Source organism: Aquarana catesbeiana, linkage group LG03 (assembly GCF_042186555.1).
Source record: "Aquarana catesbeiana isolate 2022-GZ linkage group LG03, ASM4218655v1, whole genome shotgun sequence".
NCBI lineage: Eukaryota > Metazoa > Chordata > Amphibia > Anura > Ranidae > Aquarana > Aquarana catesbeiana.
In genome coordinates this window covers 109329035-109347686 of record NC_133326.1, presented here as the reverse complement: position 1 = coordinate 109347686, position 18652 = coordinate 109329035, and the positions used below count along the sequence as shown (strand labels likewise).

At 42.4% G+C, this 18652-nt stretch overlaps 1 long non-coding RNA gene across 1 annotated transcript in view; it reads left to right on the top strand.

The window, feature by feature from the left end:
• Nucleotides 1-1806: 1806 nt before the first annotated feature.
• LOC141134462 (uncharacterized) overlaps nucleotides 1807-18652 on the top strand; it is a 106114-nt gene continuing 89268 nt past the window's right edge. The window contains exon 1 of the long non-coding RNA XR_012243159.1: nucleotides 1807-2224. This is a non-coding gene — a long non-coding RNA (uncharacterized lncRNA). The remainder of the gene's footprint in view (nucleotides 2225-18652) is intronic.

The window sequence follows — 18652 nt, the reverse complement described above, 5'->3', positions numbered from 1 at the left end:
TGTGTGTATATATATATCCTCAGAGAGTCCCCCACTTACATCAGGGTCCCCAGAGAGCCTCCCCACTTACATCAGGGTTCCCAGACAGGCCCCCTTACATTAGGGTCCCCAGAGAGCCTCCCCCTTAAATCTGGGTCCCTAGAGAGCCTAGGCCTTAAAATCAGGGTCCCCAGAGAGCCTCTCCCTTACATCAGGGTCCCCAGAGAGCCCCCCCACTTACATAAGGGTCCCCAGAGAGCCTCCCCTTCCCTTGGGGACCCCTGCAGAGACTCGGGGCTATTGACCTCAGATTCGGGGCTATAGCCCAAAAGCCACCCCCTAGCAATGCCCCTGCTTACTGTAATTTTCCTTTCCTGATAGGCTCCATGGCAGCAGGAGTCCCTCCCAATGCTTGGAGTAGGCTTGTTACGAAACACAAAAAAAAACAAAAAATATACTGTGCTGCCACTATATAAATATACCCCCCAAAAAATCAGCAGTTAAACAGTGAGATGTGCACCAGAATACCAAAAAGAAAAAAAAAAAAAAAGAAATAACCTCGCTAAATATTGATAAAAAATGTGAAATGATCTTGAAAACTTCAGTAGAAAAATTCATGTGTACGGGTAAAATTACGATAATCAGAAAAATGTACCTAAGTCCATACATATAACTATAAATCAAAAGGTGATGTCCATGTGTAGTAGATGGGAATCCTTATGCATAATGATTAACCAAAATCAGTCCCAGAGAAAAACCCATGAGTAGACACAACCAGACTCGGTGGTAAAGATGAGAGAGACACCACACTCAGTGATCCGCCACCACACAAATATTGCGCTTACCGCAAGGCAAGCAAAAAACAGCCTATATTCCGTCCTGGTATGGGAAATCCAGCTGATGTACTTTGACTGCATACAGCGTGGCTAGGAGGATATAGAGAGGACCCCAACCTCTCGTCTCACAGGCATGTAGATGAAAAGAAACTGACCATAGTGTAATACTGGCAAGATGGTTTAATAAAAAAAAGGTAGAAAACTTACATAAGTAGATTAAAATACAGCAAATAGCGGGCCGGTATAGCGAGCACCCATCCACACTGGAATGGCGATGACGTCAGAGCGTCAACCTCCCAAGGGTTGACGCTCTGGGAGGTTGACGCTCTGACGTCATCGCCATTCCAGTGTGGATGGGTGCTCGCTATGCCGGCCGGCTATTTGCTGTATTTTAATCTACTTATGTAAGTTTTCTACCTTTTTTTATTAAACCTTCTTGCCAGTATTACACTATGGTCAGTTTCTTTTCATCTACATGCCTGTGAGACGAGAGGTTGGGGTCCTCGCTATATCCTCCTAGCCACGCTGTATGCAGTCAAAGTACCTCAGCTGGATTTCCCATACCAGGACGGAATATAGGCTGTTTTTTGCTTGCCTTGCGGTAAGCGCAATATTTGTGTGGTGGCGGATCACTGAGTGTGGTGTCTCTCTCATCTTTACCACCGAGTCTGGTTGTGTCTACTCATGGGTTTTTCTCTGGGACTGATTTTGGTTAATCATTATGCATAAGGATTCCCATCTACTACACATGGACATCACCTTTTGATTCATAGTTATATGTATGGACTTAGGTACATTTTTCTGATTATCGTAATGTTTTACCCATACACATGAATTTTTCTACTGAAGTTTTCAAGATCATTTCACATTTTTTATCAATATTTAGCGCGGTTCTTTCTTTTTTTTTTTTTTTGTTACGAAACACAGCTAGGAGTCCAGAGCTGAAATTTTATGGGAGAGGGGTCCTATTGGGTAGTAATGGAGGCGGGGTCAACCCACATGTATGCTGCCATGGAGCCTATAAGGAAAGGAAAATTACGGTAAGTATTTGATATAAATTTTCTGTTATATGTGCACCTAACATATTTAAGTCATGTTCTTTACCTGTAAAAGCCTCCCTTGTGTAGACATCCAAAAGCACTGAGACTGCTGCTGGGCACCGCCATCTTGGATGTGTTGTTGACAGCTCCAGCAGACTTGGCACTGTCACTTAGGTGAAACAACATAGTATTTCACCTAGCTCCTTCCCTGGCAGTGATATAAACGTTTATGTAGGGAGGAGAAGGATGTAGATTCTGGGCCAGTACAAACAGTAAAAAGACACTTCTGGAAGAAAAAGAGGGCTATGACCTGCAAGGAGGGAGGAAACCGACTCTTCCAAAGTAGGCAAGGGTCTAGCAAGTTCAGAGGTACGTTGCATATGAATAAAAAAATATTTAAAAAAAAGGAAATAGAATAAAATAATGAAGTTAAAAATTCTGAAGCCGAACATACTTTGTAGGTTTAGAGCTGCACAGAGCTTATGCAGGTTTCAGTATATCCTAAATGCACAATTAGGTCTTATAAAATGGTTATTGCAAAAATGTAAGCATATTTGAATTCCCATCCTGTATCCATGTTCTCCTTGTGTTTACATGGGTTTCCTCCCACACTCCAAAGTCATGCTTGTGGGTTAGTTGGCTCCTGTCTAAACTGTTCCTGATATGTGTGTGTATGTGAGATAGGAACATTACATTGTAAGCTCTTTGAATGCAGGGACTGATGAGAATGCCCAGCATGTAAAGCAATCTGTAAATTGAGAGTGCTACAGTATATAAATACCTGTGTAAATAAAAAAGGACCAGGTCACTGCTCTGAAGCCTATAACCTGTAACAACCTTTAACACACACTATCAGAGAATAAGTGTCTGATAAGTTGGCTTTCTGAGAGCAAAGTGTAGGCAGCTCCAGCAACCAGCATGACCAGAGAACTGCAATTGGGATGACACCAATTGAAATTCTGTAGTTTACTATATTCCTCTTCCTGTGTGCTTAAAAGCTTTAGAAATTCACATTCGTTTATCATGAGTTATGCTTCTGTGTAGTGAACCATAAACAATAATTTCATTTAATTTTCAATTAAATTTTATTGAGAAGTTTTTTTTTTTTTTTTTTATTGAGAAGTTTTTTGAAAAACAATAATTAACATAGGAAGTTGTATGGTTATACAATTTATAGTCGTTTAAAGCACTGGTAGTAAACAATAGAGAGCTATGTCCAAGTGTTAAAGAACACTGTTATACAACATAATATGCCCAGCGTGCTGTGGTCCAAAGCAAAAAGAGTTTAGATTGAAAGGTATTAGAGCTACTACCTCCAGATTAAGGGAGGAAGGTAGTTTTTCTTTAAATAGAAAATATCAGACATTTAGCATCTTGGGGGTATTCTGGCTACATGCCCTTAGCAGAAAAAGGTCGAGACAATTGGATGGACGTAGTCCATTTCAAAAAGACGATAAAAAAACTTACAATAAAAGATACGAATAAAAAAGGGAAAGGGGAGTGAAGTGAAGAAATCACAAGAAGGGGTTGGAAGAGGGATAAGCAAAACGGTTAGGATGGGTATGGGGGGGGGGGGGATTGGGGGGTGTGAGGAAAGGCATGGACATCAAGACCTTCTGTACCCCCCAGAAGCCAGTCATCTGCAGGGAGGTGTGTAAAGATTAAAGATTTACACAAGATAGTTTGTGTAAAGATTAGCCTTGCAATGAAGTAAATCCACACAGATATATCTTCAGTCTATGTATAGTTTACTGAGCAATAGCAGTGTACACTGGATCACAAAGCCTCAATGACAGAATGACAAGTTCAAAGAATAAACATGGTTTTCATATGGTATCTGTTACATTACACTATTCTATAAGTCGGGCACATTTCCAGTGGGTAGGGGGAAACTGATTATCTGAGATAACATTGTAAGTGTCATCTTAGCCAGAAAGACATTAAAAATAACATGAAAGAAATCCCATAATATAAAAGAAAAAAGCATAACCAAAAGGTACAAGGCCAAAGTCCATTCCTATTTACCTGCCTTTATCCACCATCCCATAAATCCAGAACAATGGTTGCAATCATGAGCTCAAATTTATAGACATCCTCAATATCTTTTCATTCCTACATTGTCTAGCCAGAACTAAAAGAAGAAAGAACTCAGAACACAAGATGTAGATGTAGCACCCTGGAGTTTAGGCAGGGTTGCTCCTCACAAATGTACCTGCCAGAAATAATGATCCTGGTTGATTGTTAGAGATCTATTGATTTCTCCTCAAGTTTGGCCTTGTTGCACTTTTCTATTCTACCACTAGGTGGCAGGGTACTAGATATGAGAAGGGCAATGCAAGGTCAGATTATGAGTATATGGGGTATCTCAGCCAATGGGCAGGGGTTTTCTTGAATTACTTTGGCCTGCTGGGAGAGCCTATATATTTGGGTGGAGTCAGGTGATCTATGTTCTATGCCACCTGGATGGCTGTCTGGGTTGACAGGTGTTGTGTTGCCCGGGCTGCTAGGCCGGAGATTGGGCCTATCCTGGGCACATCTGGCTGCTAAGCTGTCTGAGGGCCTATCCAGAAGCAAGAGAGCAGCACAGGGTTGGGACTGCGGCTTGCAGTCCAACCAAAAGTGACAGTTCTGCCGGCCGGAGAACCTGTCATGGTCAGAGGTTGAGGGGAAGCTGTCACCATAAGGGTCTATCTGCCTAATTACCAGGGACCACAGTGAGTAACTGAAGCAAGTACCGGAGCAGCATTCTCACCAACTGGGGTAAAGAATCAGGGAACTGCAGTGGGTATCAAGCCAGGGACCCAGCCAGCGGAGGTGACGCTTGCAGAGCAGCCTTGTGTGATAAGCCAGGGACCGAGCAGGCCAGCTGGGGTGAAACTTGAGAGGTATCTTGAGTGTCAAGCTAGGGACCCAGCAGAGAAGCGGGGGGGGTGATGCTTGAGGAAGATACTACCATGAAGATTGGAGGAGCTCAAGGGATTCAGTGACAGTGAATCAGCGGGTCTAGTGAGAGACCAGGAGCTCAGTGGGCTGAAAAACTAAAAGGAGTGATTGTAGTGGAATAGAAAGGAACTGTTCAGCTTTGTGTTAGGAACTGTTAAAGACTGTTGCCATAGGAGACAGCATTCCTGCACATGCAGATATGGCGTTTTGCTGGATGCCTTTCCCTGCATGGCTGTCCTCTTATTGAAGTCTCAGAGACTGCCAATTGAACTTGCAACTACCTAAGGGTATCCTGGTCCTAACCCTCTCTCTCCCAAAAGTTTAAGAGAAATAAACTCTTTTACATTCAAGAAGTGTCTGGTGCCCAATTACTTTAATCACCTTGCACCCACCATGCCTTCCAACCCACTATACATAGAAGGATGTAAGCTATCTCTGGCCCTGGAGGTTCTCATTAGACCGAAGGTGGCCTGGGACCTTCCTACATAGGATATAGTTCACTTGAAGTTCACATTTAATTTATACCAACTTCCTTATGACTTCATATTGTTACATGTTAATAACTCAACTCCATGTTGTATCTCCACCTAGTTAAAGTTTTAAATGTAGATTAGGCCATGGGTATGTCTATGGAGCATGAAGTGATCCTGGATCAAATTTGTTGCCAGGTCCATCTCCCACCTGATAATGTAGGCATGGTTCATTTGTTTAGTTGCTCTATTGAGCTGGGAATAAATTATAAGAATCAGCTTTGCAGAGAGAGTTGTATGGTAGCAGATGCATTCAAAAATAGAAAGTTGGGTTGTAAACTTTTCCAGCAAACACTGGGATAAGCCAGTGTGTGATTTGCATGTAGCAAAAACGTTCTGAGGCTCTGGATTAAAACATTTTCCCTAATTTCAGCCCAGATATATATATATATATATATGGGGTGGTTGCTGATAAAAAAGCATACAAAAGGAAATTTAGGGTAATGACACCAATGATAAACTCCAGGTGGTATTTTGGTAATATCCCAGATATTTACGGTTTGCATTAGGCTCGTGTCTTGCCTAGATTAAGGTGGGAGCCAAGGGATTGAACAGGGGGATCATCAGGGATCAGCAGAGTGCCTCCAGGTCTACCCACTAAGGGGCTTCTTTGGAAGCAAATACTGATACCAATGGAGTAATTTGTGTGGCTGTGAAGTGTTTGGCAAAGTCGGGACCTCCAAGCCTACTTTAACATTTATGCGTGTAAATTGTATACTTGAAAATTCTTGGACTCCTACTAGACCATTTAAACCTTAGTAAAGAATAACACACTCCTGTGCTAGAGTCAGTTGAATGTGTAGTGTCACAGGTGCCTGATCGAACCGTGAATAATCTCATAGGAGCCTTGCTGTCCTCTAGGACTGGGGTCGTCCTGACAGTACTGTGAGAATAGAAAAAGAAAAGAGGGCGCACTGGCCTAGTGCATTATCCAACAGATTTATTAAAAGATATGAATAAAATCATAAAGCTGTCTACTCACAAACATAAGTTAAAAACACGCTCATCAGGCCACATGTGTGGTTATTGCTCATCGGTTGCTCGAATCACCGCACCTTGGAGTGGGGGGTCCTGGTTAAGACCCCTCACTGACGCATTTCGAAGGGCTGGCCTTCTTCAGAGCCTCTGTGTGGCCTGATGAGCGTGTTTTTAACTTATGTTTGTGAGTAGACAACTTCATCATTTTATTCATATCTTTTAATAACTCTGTTGGATAATTCTTTTTCTATTTAAACCTCTGTGCATGATTTTGAAAAGCTTTCAGTGTGAAAGATGGGAGCGGGAGGCAGGCCAGCTGAAGTTATATTTCTGTTTTAAAGAGGTTATGGTATGATCCGGGAGGGATATAATAAGAGCTGAGGATTTGTTTTCATTAATTTTGAGGCCTGATATTTTAGAAAATAGTTTGAGAACTGTCAAGTTCCTCTGTTTATTGAGAATCGTTAGATCAACTTCTGTCAAGTGGGAACAGCCATAGATAAATCAAAATTTTGTTAGTCCCTGCTAAACAGGCCGAATTTTGATGCATCTATGGCCAACTTAAATTAGTGACTGGGGGTAGTGAATCCAGGATGAAATGACAGCCCTTTAACCCCTTCCCGCCCAGCCTATTGTAAAATGACGGCTGGGCGGGAGCACTGCTGTTCTGGGAGGACATCAAATGATGTCCCCTCAGAATCGTAACTCGTGCATGGCCCACACTTGGGCACAATCTGTCACCCGCTGTGTCTACCAGACAGGGCCGATGACAGATCACTAGGGATGAGCCGAACACCTCCCGGTTCAGTTCACACCAGAACATGCGAATAGACAATTTTTTTATGAACATGCGAACACCGTTAAAGTCTATGGGACACGAACGTGAAAAATCAAGCGTTTATTTTAAAGGCTTATATGCAAGTTATTGCCATAAAAAGCATATGGGGACTCGGGTGCTGCCCCAGTGGACATGTATCAATGAAAAAAAAAGTTTTTAAAACGGCTGTTTTTTCAGGAGCAGTGATTTTAACCACTTCAGCCCTGGAAGGATTTACCCCCTTCCTGACCAGAGCACTTTTTGCGATTTGGCACTGCGTCGCTTTAACTGACAATTGCGCGGTCGTGCGACGTTGCACCCAATCAAAATTTATGTCCTTTTTTACCCACAAATAGAGCTTTCTTTTGGTGGTATTTGATCACTTCTGCAATTTTTATTTTTTGCGCTATAAAAAAAAAATAGCGACAATTTTGAAAAAAACACATTATTTTTTACTTTTTGCTATAATAAATATCACCAAAAAGTATATAAAAAAACTTTTTTTTTCCTCAGTTTAGGCCGATACGTATTCTTCTACATATTTTTGGTAAAAAAAATCGCAATAAGCGTTTATTGATTGGTTTGCGCAAAAGTTATAGTGTCTACAAAATAGGGGATAGTTTTATTATTATTATTATTATTATAATTATACAGGATTTACATAGCGCCAACAGTTTGCACAGCGCTTTACAACATGAGGGCAGACAGTACACTTACAATACAAATCAATACAGGAGGGATCAGAGGGCCCTGTTCATTAGAGCTTACAATCTAGAAGGGAGGGTCAAGTGGAAACAAAAGATAATAACTGTGGGGGATGAGCTGATGGAGAAAATGAAAATACAGTTGTTAGGTGTGGGTAGGGTAGGCTTCTCTGAACAGAAGGGTTTTCAGGGATCGTCTAAAAGCTAATAAAGTAGGAGATAAGTGGACAGATTGGGGTAGGGCATTCCATAGGATTGGAGAGGCTTTGGAAAAGTCCTGGAGGTGACGAGGGAGCTAGAGAGCAGGAGGTCTTGAGAGGAACGAAGAGAATGAGTAGGTTGGTATTTAGAGACTAGGCTAGTGATGTAGCTGGGGGCGAAATTGTGGATGGCTTTGTAAGTAGTTGTTAGTATTTTGAATTTAATTCTTTGGCCGAGCGGAAGCCAGTGGAGGGATTGACAGAGAGGCATGGCAGAAATGGTGATTGGTAAGGTGGATGAGTCTGGCAGGAGCATTCATGATGGATTGAAGGAGTGATAGACTATGTAGAGGTAAGCCAATGAGAAGGGAGTTGCAGTAGTCGAGGTCAGAGATGACCAGTGAGTGATGAAGTTAAGAACTTTGTTGTGTCATTGGTTAGAAAGGGGAGTATTTTGGAGATGTTGCGGAGGTTGAGGCGGCAGGATTTGGACAGTGATTGAATGTGTTGCTTGAAGGAGAGTTCAGAGTCCAGGACTACACCTAGAACCTTGGCATGTGGGGACAGGCTTATAGTTGCCATCGATTTTGACAGATAGATCAGGGGAAGAGTCATACGGGGAGGAAAAATTATAAGTTCGGTTTTGGATAGATTGAGTTTGAGGAAGTGGTGTGACATCCAGACTGATATATCTGATAGTAAATTAGTGATACGTGAGGAGACAGAGGGAGTGAGCTGAGGGGAAGAGAAATAGATTTGGGTGTCGTCAGCATAGAGGTGGTATTGAAAGCCATGGTAGGCTATCAGTTGACCCAGGGAGGAGGTGTAGATTGAAATTGGAGAGGTCCAAGAACAGAACCTTGGGGGACCCCAACAGAGAAAGGAAGAGGAGAGAAGGAAGTAGAGTTGTAAGAAACGCTAAAGGTGTGGTTGGATAAGTAGTAAGAGAACCAGTGAAGAGTACAGTCACGGAGACCAAAGGCGTGAAGTTTTTTGAGGAGGAGGGGGTGGTCAACCGTATCAAAGGCAGCAGAGAGGTCCAGGAGTAGGAGTACAGAATAGTGTTGATTGGTTTTGGCCGTTAGTAGATTGTTTGTTAGTTTTAGGAGAGCAGTTTCTGTGGAGTGTTGAGGACGAAATCCGCTCATTCGGTTGTAGGCCAGACGTTCAAGGAGTTTGAATGAGTTGGCGATAAAGAGGTCATGGAGAGAGGTGAGTATGTTGCAGACAGAGCGGGAGTTCCAAAGGGCACAAGAGAAAGGGAGTCTGGTCATGGGAAGAATAGAAATGGGGACTAAATTGTGTTTATTGAGGCTGCTGCCAGAGGGTGCAGGGTGATGGGTGCATGGGGTACAGTTAAATGATGGAGGCCCGGGGTTTGGGGTTATATCTCCAGAGGTTAGGAGAAGCAGGAGGGTGAGGGAAGTAATATGGGAGTGGGATTTATATGAAGGGACATGCCCCAGGGTCTTGGAGATTTTTAGTTTGTGTGGATTTAGAATTAACAGGAGTTGGTGGGTGCAGTAATAAGGAGAGAACAGAAGTGAGGGTGATATATATATGTTGTGGGGGGGAGAAGAGGGGGTGAAGGAGAGATAGTTTTAGGATAGAGGACAGAGCTGTCAAAAGGAGTGGTAGAGAATGCATGTTGCAAGGAGAAAGAGCTAAAGGGGTAAACAAGGTCACCTGATGTCTGTGTGGTGTTTTTCAAAGTTTTTTCTTGTGTCCCTTCACTGAAGTGCAAAGTCAGAAGTACTCCCACTTTGAGAAAGAGCCCCAGTTGCAAATGCTTCCCCCAAAAGAAGCTTATATTTATACTGATAGGGGTGGGCGTGAGTGGATTTCAATTATCACTCAGGAGGTAAAAAAGCTTGGCTGGTCAACAGGGCAAAAATTCTTACTTCAGAAACAGATTAGCAAGAGGGCACTGAAGTTAAACAGGCCATAATTTTGGGTAAGACAAGGGAGATAATAAAGCATTGTAATGTGGTCAGGTCTACAGACGGTTAAGTAAAAATAACATACCAGCATTATTAAAGACATACAAGAAAAGCAGATAACAGTGTTTCAGTTTTTGGGTGGAGATGGTTCAGTTGGCACATACCAGCATTATTAAAGACACATAAGAAAAGCAGATAGCAGTGTTTCAGTTTTTGGGTGGAATATCCAAAAAAATAGCGACAATTTTGAAGAAACACATTATTTTTTACTTTTTGCTATAATAAATATCCCCAAAAAATATATAAAAAAATTTTTTTTCCTCAGTTTGGGCCGATCTGTATTCTACATATTTTTGGTAAAAAAAATCACAATAAGCGTTTATTGATTGGTTTGCGCAAAAGTTATAGCGTCTACAAAATAGGGGATAGTTTTATGGCATTTTTATTGATAATTTTTTTTTTTACTAGTAAAGGTGGCGATCATCGATTTTTATCATGACTGCGACATTATGGCGGACACATCGGACACTTTTGGCGTGATTTTGGGACCATTCACATTTATACAGCGATCGGTGCAATTAAAAATGCATTGATTACTGTGTAAATGTGACTGGCAGTGAAGGGTTAACCACTAGGTGGCGCTGTAGGTGTTAAGTGTGTCCTAGGGAGTGATTCTAACTGTGGGGGGGAGGGTCTGTGTGTGACACGTCACTGATCACCGCTCCCGATCACTGGGAGCTGTGATCAGTGACAGTGTCATTAGGCAGAACGGGGAGATGCTTGTTTACATTACATGTTTACATACACCATGAGACGATCGTGGGTATCCCCGCGGACATTGGGTCCGCGGGACCCAAGGTCACGGAGCTCCCGGCAGGCGCGCGCGTGCCCGCAAGCCGCCTCTTAAAGGGTAACGTACAGGTACGTTAATCTGCCTGTACGTGCCCTTCTGCCGCAGTATATCTGTGCGAGGCGGTCGGGAAGCGGTTAATAATGCTTAAAGTGAAACAATAAAAATGAAATATCCCTTTAAATATTGTCCTTGGGGCTGGGGTCCCCTTAGTCTGCCTGTAAAGTAGCTTATCTTTCCCATGTTTATAACAGTACCTCAGCAAAATGACATTTCTAAAGGAAAAAATGTATTGCGGGATCCCAGCAATATACATAAAAAAATAATTGAAAAAAAAAGGCGTGGGTCCCCCCCCAGTCCATACCAGGCCCTTCAAGTCTGGTAGGGATATTAAGGGGAACTCCATGCCAAAATGTAAAAAAAAATGGCGTGGGGTTCCTTCCCAAAACCCATACCAGACCCTTATCCAAGCTGCAACCTGGCAGGCCGCATGAAAAAGGGGGGTAAGGGAGCAGCCCCCCTCCTGAACCGTACCAGGCCACATGCCCTTAACATGGGGAGGGTGCTTTGGGGTCCCCCCAAAGCACCTTGTCCCCTTGTTGATGGGGACAAGGGCCTCATCCCCACAACCCTTGCCTGGTGGTCGTGGGGGTCTGCGGGCGGGGGGCTTATCGGAATCTGGAAGCCCCCTTTAACAAGGGGGGCCCCCAGATCCCACCACCCCTATGTGAATGGTTATCGGGTACATTGTACCCCTACCCATTCACCAAAAAAGTAAAAACTACAGGAGACAGTTTTTGACAATTCCTTTAAAAAAAAAAAGTCCCGCGATGTCCATCCATCTTCAATCATGGCACAGAGGGACTCGAAAAATAGAAGAAAAAATTATGTCAGAAGGGGGCGGGTCACCCGGTTGATGTGACAAACTGGTATTCAGGGATCCCTCCCGATGCCTCCCCCATTAGGTGACCGGAAAAAACACCTATATGTATAGTAACATCCTCCAAACTGTAGCCAAAGAGCAGAGGCAAAGGTATACCATAGTGCAGACATCAAATATGATAAAATAACACAAAACAAACATGCAAAAATATATTAACAAGACAAGCAATTCATTCTCAACACAAAAGTGCTGCAGGGATTTTATTAATGTATGCATATACTTGATCAAATATATGTAAAAAAATTATAAATCTCAAACTACTTCTTAATTAAAGTGGTTGTCATGAAATTTGAAATAAGCACATACAGTATCTCACAAAAGTGAGTACACCCCTCACACTTAACACAGCCATTAATGTATAAACCGCTGGCAGGGCTGGCCCAAGATATTGTGCTGCCTGGGTCCAAGAATAAAATGCTAACCCCCCACAAAAAAAAATCAAGCCCACCAAAAGGCCCCACATCCATTATAATCTATGATAAGTAAAACTAAAATTAAATTTATCAGGAAGTCACATTTACATGCAACAGCACCTTGTATATATGCAAAATTATGTGACATACAATTATTTTCAATTCTAAGGGTTGGCTAGGGTAGTATATGGACAGGCTAGGGTATTTTATACACATGCTAGGGTATTATATGGACAGGCTAGGGTAGTATATTGACAGGCTAGGGTAGTATATGGAAAGGATAGGGTAGTATATGGACAGGCTAGGGGAGTATATGACTAGGCTAGGGCAGTATAGGGGCAGCCTGGGGTAGTATATAGACAGGCTAGGGCAGTATAGGGGTAGGCTACAGTAATATAGGGGCAGGCGGAGTGGCCCGGGGGCAGTTGTCGTCATGACACAAAACTGCTGGAAAAAAAAAAACTTGGTTGTCAATTTGCTGTGTAAATAGAAGAGAAGGAGAGGTGGCTGTGATTCAATTTGCTGCCCCTCTCAAAGTGCTGCCTGGGTCCAATGGTCCCACTGGGACCTATGGTAGGGCCGCTCATGACCGATGGCAACAAAAGTGAGTACACCCCTAAGCGAAAATGTCTAAATTGGGCCCAATTAGCCATTTTCCCTCCTTGGTGTCATGTGAAATTTGGTGTTATCACTCTCAATCTCTCATACTGGTCACTAGAAGTTCAACATGGCACCTCAGGATCTGAAAACAAGAATTGTTGCTCTACATAAAGATGGCCTAGGCTATAAGAAGATTGCCAAGACCCTGAAACTGAACTGCAGCACGGTGGCCAAGACAGCAGTTTAACAGGCAGGTTCCACTTAGAACAGGCCTCACCATGGTCGACCAAAGAAGCACATGCTCAGCATCATATCCAGAGGTTGTCTTTAGGAAATAGACATATGAGTACTGCCAGCATTGCTGCAGAGGTTAAAGGGGTGGGGGGTCAGCCTGTCAGTGCACAGACCATACTACATCAAATTGGTCTGCGCGGTTGTTGTCCCAGAAGGAAGCCTCTTCTAAAGATGATGCACAGGAAAGCCTGCAAACAGTCTGCTGAAGACAAGTAGACTAAGGATATGGATTACTGGAACCATGTCCTGTGGTCTGATGAGACCAGGATAAACTTATTTGGTTCAGATGGTGTCAAGCGTGTGTGGCGGCAACCAGGTGAGGAGTACAAAGACAAGTGTCTTGCCTACAATCAAGCATGGTGGTGGGAGTGTCATGGTCTGGGGCTGCATGAGTGGTGCCGGCACTGGGGAGCTACAGTTCATTTAGGGAACCATGAATGCCAACATGTACTGTGACATACTGAAGCAGAGCATGATCCCCTCCCTTCAGAGACTGGGCCGCAGGGCAGTATTCCAACATAACAACCCCAAACACACCTCCAAGACGACCACTGCCTTGCTAAAGAAGCTGAGGGTAAAAGTGATCGATTGACGGAGCATGTCTCCAGACCTAAACCCTATTTAGCATCTGTGAGGCATCCTTAAACGGAAGGTGGAGGAGTACAAGGTCTCTAACATCCACCAGCTCTGTGATGTCGTCATGGAGGAGTGAAAGAGGACTCCAGTGGCAACCTGTGAAGCTCTGGGTAACTCCATGTCCAAGAGGGTTAAGGAAGTGCTGGAAATTAATGTTGGCCACACAAAATATTGACACTTTGGGCCCAATTTGGACATTTTCACTTAGGGGTGTACTCACTTTTGTTGCCAGCGGTTTAGACATTAATGGCTGTGTGTTGAGTTATTTTGAGGGGACAGCAAATTTACACTGTTATACAAGCTGTACGCTCACTACTTTACATTGTAGCAAAGTGTCATTTCTTCACTGTTGTCGCATGAAAAGATATAATAAAATATTTACAAAAATGTGAGGGGGTGTACTCACTTTTGTGAGATACTGTATCTGCAGTGTTTACTTATCTCTCTCCAAAGCTCTGAGTGTTGTTTCTCTCAGGTGCTTTGTTCCTCTGTTATCAGCATGAGTCATGTCTAAAAAAATTTACTGACACATGAGGTAAAATTTGTGTCAGGGACGGAAATAAGCAAACAGCTTGTCTATTTAAAATACAGCTCTGCATGTTCCTTTGTTCCTCTGCCTATGGGGAGGAGGGTGTGTCCCTTTCCTCCAAACAGCTCTCACACAGTGTATAAGAGCTGTAACTGAAGCTCTCCGCCCCCTCCTCTGTACTCCTCACAGAGGCAGATACTCTTGACAACAGAAGACTGCAGATAAACAAGTAAAACTTATGTAGGAGGTTTTGTTTCACCTCTGTGTATCATATGAGGCCATTCACTTCACTGGGTATATGTAAGGGTTTACAGCCACTTTAATCAAATAGTGCCTGCAGGACTGTTGTGTCTTGCATACAGTCTGACACATCCTTGTATGTGCAAGAAAAAAGGCACTCCTCAATAAAGGCCACATGCAGTCACGACTAAGCTTTGCCAAAACACACCTTGAAGATTCTGAGGCCACATGGAAAAAGTTGTTATGGTCAGATCAGACTAAAATTCTATTATTTGGCCTTAACACCAATGATATGTCTGGCCGAAATCCAATACAGCTCACCATCCAAATAACACCATTCCTACAGTAAAGCATGGAGGTGGTAAAATCCTGTTTTGGGTGTTTCTCTGTAGCAGGGACCTGGAGCATTTGTCAGGATAGAAAAAAAAATGGATGGGGCAAAATACCATCAAATTCTTGAGGAAAATCTGCTGCCCTCTGCCAGAAAGTTTTCATGGGAAGAAGGTTTACCTTCCAACATGACAATGACCCAAAGAACACAGCAAAAATGACCACACAGTTGTTGAAGGAGAAAGAGGTGAATGGCCTAGTCAGAGCCCAGACTTAAACCCCTTTGAAAATCTGTAGAATGACTTAAAGACTGCAGTCCACAAACGGTCACCATCAAGCTTAACTGAACTTGAGCAGTTCTGCAAAGAATAGGTAATGGGTAAATATTACAAAGTCTAGATGTGCAAAGTTAGTTAGAGACATATCCCCACAGACTAAAGGCTGTAATTAAAGCAAAAGGTGGTTCAACAAAATACTGACTTAAGGGGGTGATCCTTTTTCCTGCTCTGTGATTCTATTTTTGAATATTTAATATTTTTTCTGACATGTTGGTGTTATATTTTTCACTTGGATGTTAGGGCACAAAGGGGAGGCTAATATTGCCTTTTACACTTATACATCCAGGAAGTGACCAAAACTCAGCCTATCGTATAAACCAGGTGGATTAGTTGCATTAAGTTCCCATATCCATCTGGCTTTTTTCTGCAAGACAACCTGGCCCAAATCTCCACCTCAAGGATGTGGGTCAACCTGTTCCAAGGCCTAAAATTTCATACGAAAAAATGTCTATGTTGTGTTCCAGACAAAAATGGCATGCCACAGGGGACATGAAATTTTATGTAGAAATATAATATACAGTATATGTTCATGTAGATGTTTGTGAATAGTCCAAATAAGATGATATGAGGACTGCGGGTCTGTGGGCGTGGTCTACGGGCTGGTCTGCACCTGTAGAGCCTTCTACATAGACAAAACACAGATAACATGTTGACTGCGGGAATGTTTCCTCTCCTTCTGTTTTTTTTTTTTTTTTTTACAGTTTTTAATCTATGTATATAATGTTTGGATATTCACTAAAAACTTCTGGAATATGTTTGTGAACATATTTAATATTGTAATTAAGTCAGACTGTATGCAACACACAACATTCCTTCAAGCACTATTTGATTATTTAAAAAATATTTTGATATTTACATTTTTCTAGATATATACTGTATATTTGATCAAGTATATTCATACAGAACTAATCCCTGCAGCACTGTTGTAATGAGAATTAATTGCATGTCATGTTAATACATTTTTCATGCTTGTTTTGTGTTATTTTGTCATGTTGCCAATGTTTGCACTAAGCTATACTTTTGCATCTGCTCTCTGGCTACAGTTTGGATGCTTCTATACGTTTTTTCTGCTCCCCTTATGGGGGTGACATCAGGAGATATCTCGGAATGCTTGTTTGCTTCTATAGTGACATAATTTCTGTTTTTCACAGTAATGTTGTCATGCCGCGCAGGATGCTTGGCAGAACGGCATTCCCTACCCCCTTCTCGGTTATCTACATAACCACTTGTAAAAATCTGCATTTTTTTTGTTAGAAAACTACTTAGAACCTCCAAACATTATATATTTTTTTAAGCAGAGGGCCTAGGAAATAAAATGGTGGGTGTTGCGTATTTTTTGTCACACAATATTTTCACAGCAGGTCTTTTTAAAACGCACATTTTTTAAGAGAAATAATGTTTAATGAATTTTGATGCACAAAAACATAATATAATACCCAAATGTTTGGTAAAATAATAAAGATGATGTTACGCCAAGTAAATAGATACCAAACATGTCACACTTTGAATTGTGTCTGCCCGTAGAATGGCACCAAACTACGGTACCTAAAAATGTTCATAGGCTACGCTTTAAAAGCTTATACAGGTTACGAGTTTAGAGTTACAGAGGATCTCTGGCACCAAAATTATTTCCCTCACTCTGACATTCGCAATACCTCACATGTGGTGCGATCGCCATTTACATATGTGTGCGGGACTTAGGTGTAAGTTAACATTTGCATGGGGGAACAGGGGCGCTTTAAAAAAATGTTTTTATTATTTTTTTTTTTTTTAATTACATTATATCTTTAATTTTTTTTTAAATCAATTTTATTACTATTAGAAACATTAACAACATCCCTTGCCATAGCATGGGCTGTGACAGGTCCTCTTTATGGAGAGATTATCTATTAGACCCCAGATCTCTTCTCTGCCCTCCAAAGCATCTGATCAAACCGAGATCAGATTGATCACATGCTTGTTCAAGCCGGTAACGGCTTGTTTACATGAAACCAAAACCATCTGACATCACACAGTGGGGGAAGCAACACCAGTTCCTCTCACTTTGTCCCAGGAACCAGATGCCGCTGGTTGCATCCTTACCTGGCTCTCCTGTGTGATCGGTGGGACTAGTGTCTTTTTAACCACTAGTATTACTTTGACAATGAAGGGAATCACCAGTGCTAAAAAATGATATCTCGATCATTGCTGACCCTTCAGGTCTGGTATGGATATTAAGGGGAACCCCGCGCCAAAATTAAATAAGAAAAAAAAGCACGTGGGAAGTACGAAATTTAAAGGGATATTACACTTTTATTGTTTCACTTTAAGCATTATTAAAATCACTGCTCCCAAAAAAACGGCCGTTTTTTAAAACTTTTTTTTGCATTGCTCCATGTCCCCTGGGGCAGGACCCAGGTCCCCAAACACTTTTTATGACAATACCATGAATATAAGCCTTTAAAATTAGCACTTTTGATTTCTCCCATAGACTTTTAAAGGGTGTTCCGCGGCATTCGAATTTGCCGCGAACACCCCAAATTGTTCGCTGTTCGGCGAACTTGCGAACAGCCGATGTTCGAATCGAACATGAGTTCGACTCGAACTTGAAGCTCATCCCTAACCACCACTACCTAAGGCCCAATTTCTCTGTTTAACAGGGGCACGTAATTACAATTTTTGATCAAATATTTAACAGCAGGGCTCGTTCCTGCGCTCAACAAGAGTATCTGTGAGGGGTTGCAGTGTTGTGCCACCACCACCGCCTAAGGCCCAATTTTTCAGCCCCTGTTTAAGAGGGGCGTGTAATTACAATTTTTGATCTAATATTTCCTGTGCTCAACAAAAGTATCTATGAGGCTTTACAGTGTTGTGCCACCACCACCACCGCCTAAGGCCCAATTTTTCTGCCCCTGTTTAACAGGGGCGTGTAATTACAATGATTGATCTAATATTTCACAGCAGGGCCTGTTCCTGCACTCAACAAAAGTATCTGTGAGGCTTTACAGTGTTGTGCCACCACCACTGCCTAAGGCCCAATTTTTCTGCCCCTGTTTAACAGGGGCGCGTAATTACAATTTTTGATCTAATATTTCACAGCAGGGCCTGTTCCTGCGCTCAACAAAAGTATCTGTGAGGCTTTACAGTGTTGTGCCACCACCACTGCCTAAGGCCCAATTTTTCTGCCCCTGTTTAACAGGGGCTCATAATTACAATTTTTGATCTAATATTTCACAGCAGGGCCTGTTCCTGCGCTCAACAAAAGTATTTGTGTGGCTTTACAGTGTTGTGCCACCACCACCACCGCCTACGGCCCAATTTTTCTGTCCCTGTTTAACAGGTGCATGTAATTACAATTCTTGATATAATATTTCACAGCAGGGCCCATTCCAGCGCCCACCAAGAGTAACTGTGAGGGCTTACAGTGTTCTGGTACCACCAACACCTAAGTACCAATTTTCCGCAGAGTGTATAGGGCAGGCCATATAGTATATACAGGCAGTCCCCTATTTTCAAACATCCAACTTACAAAC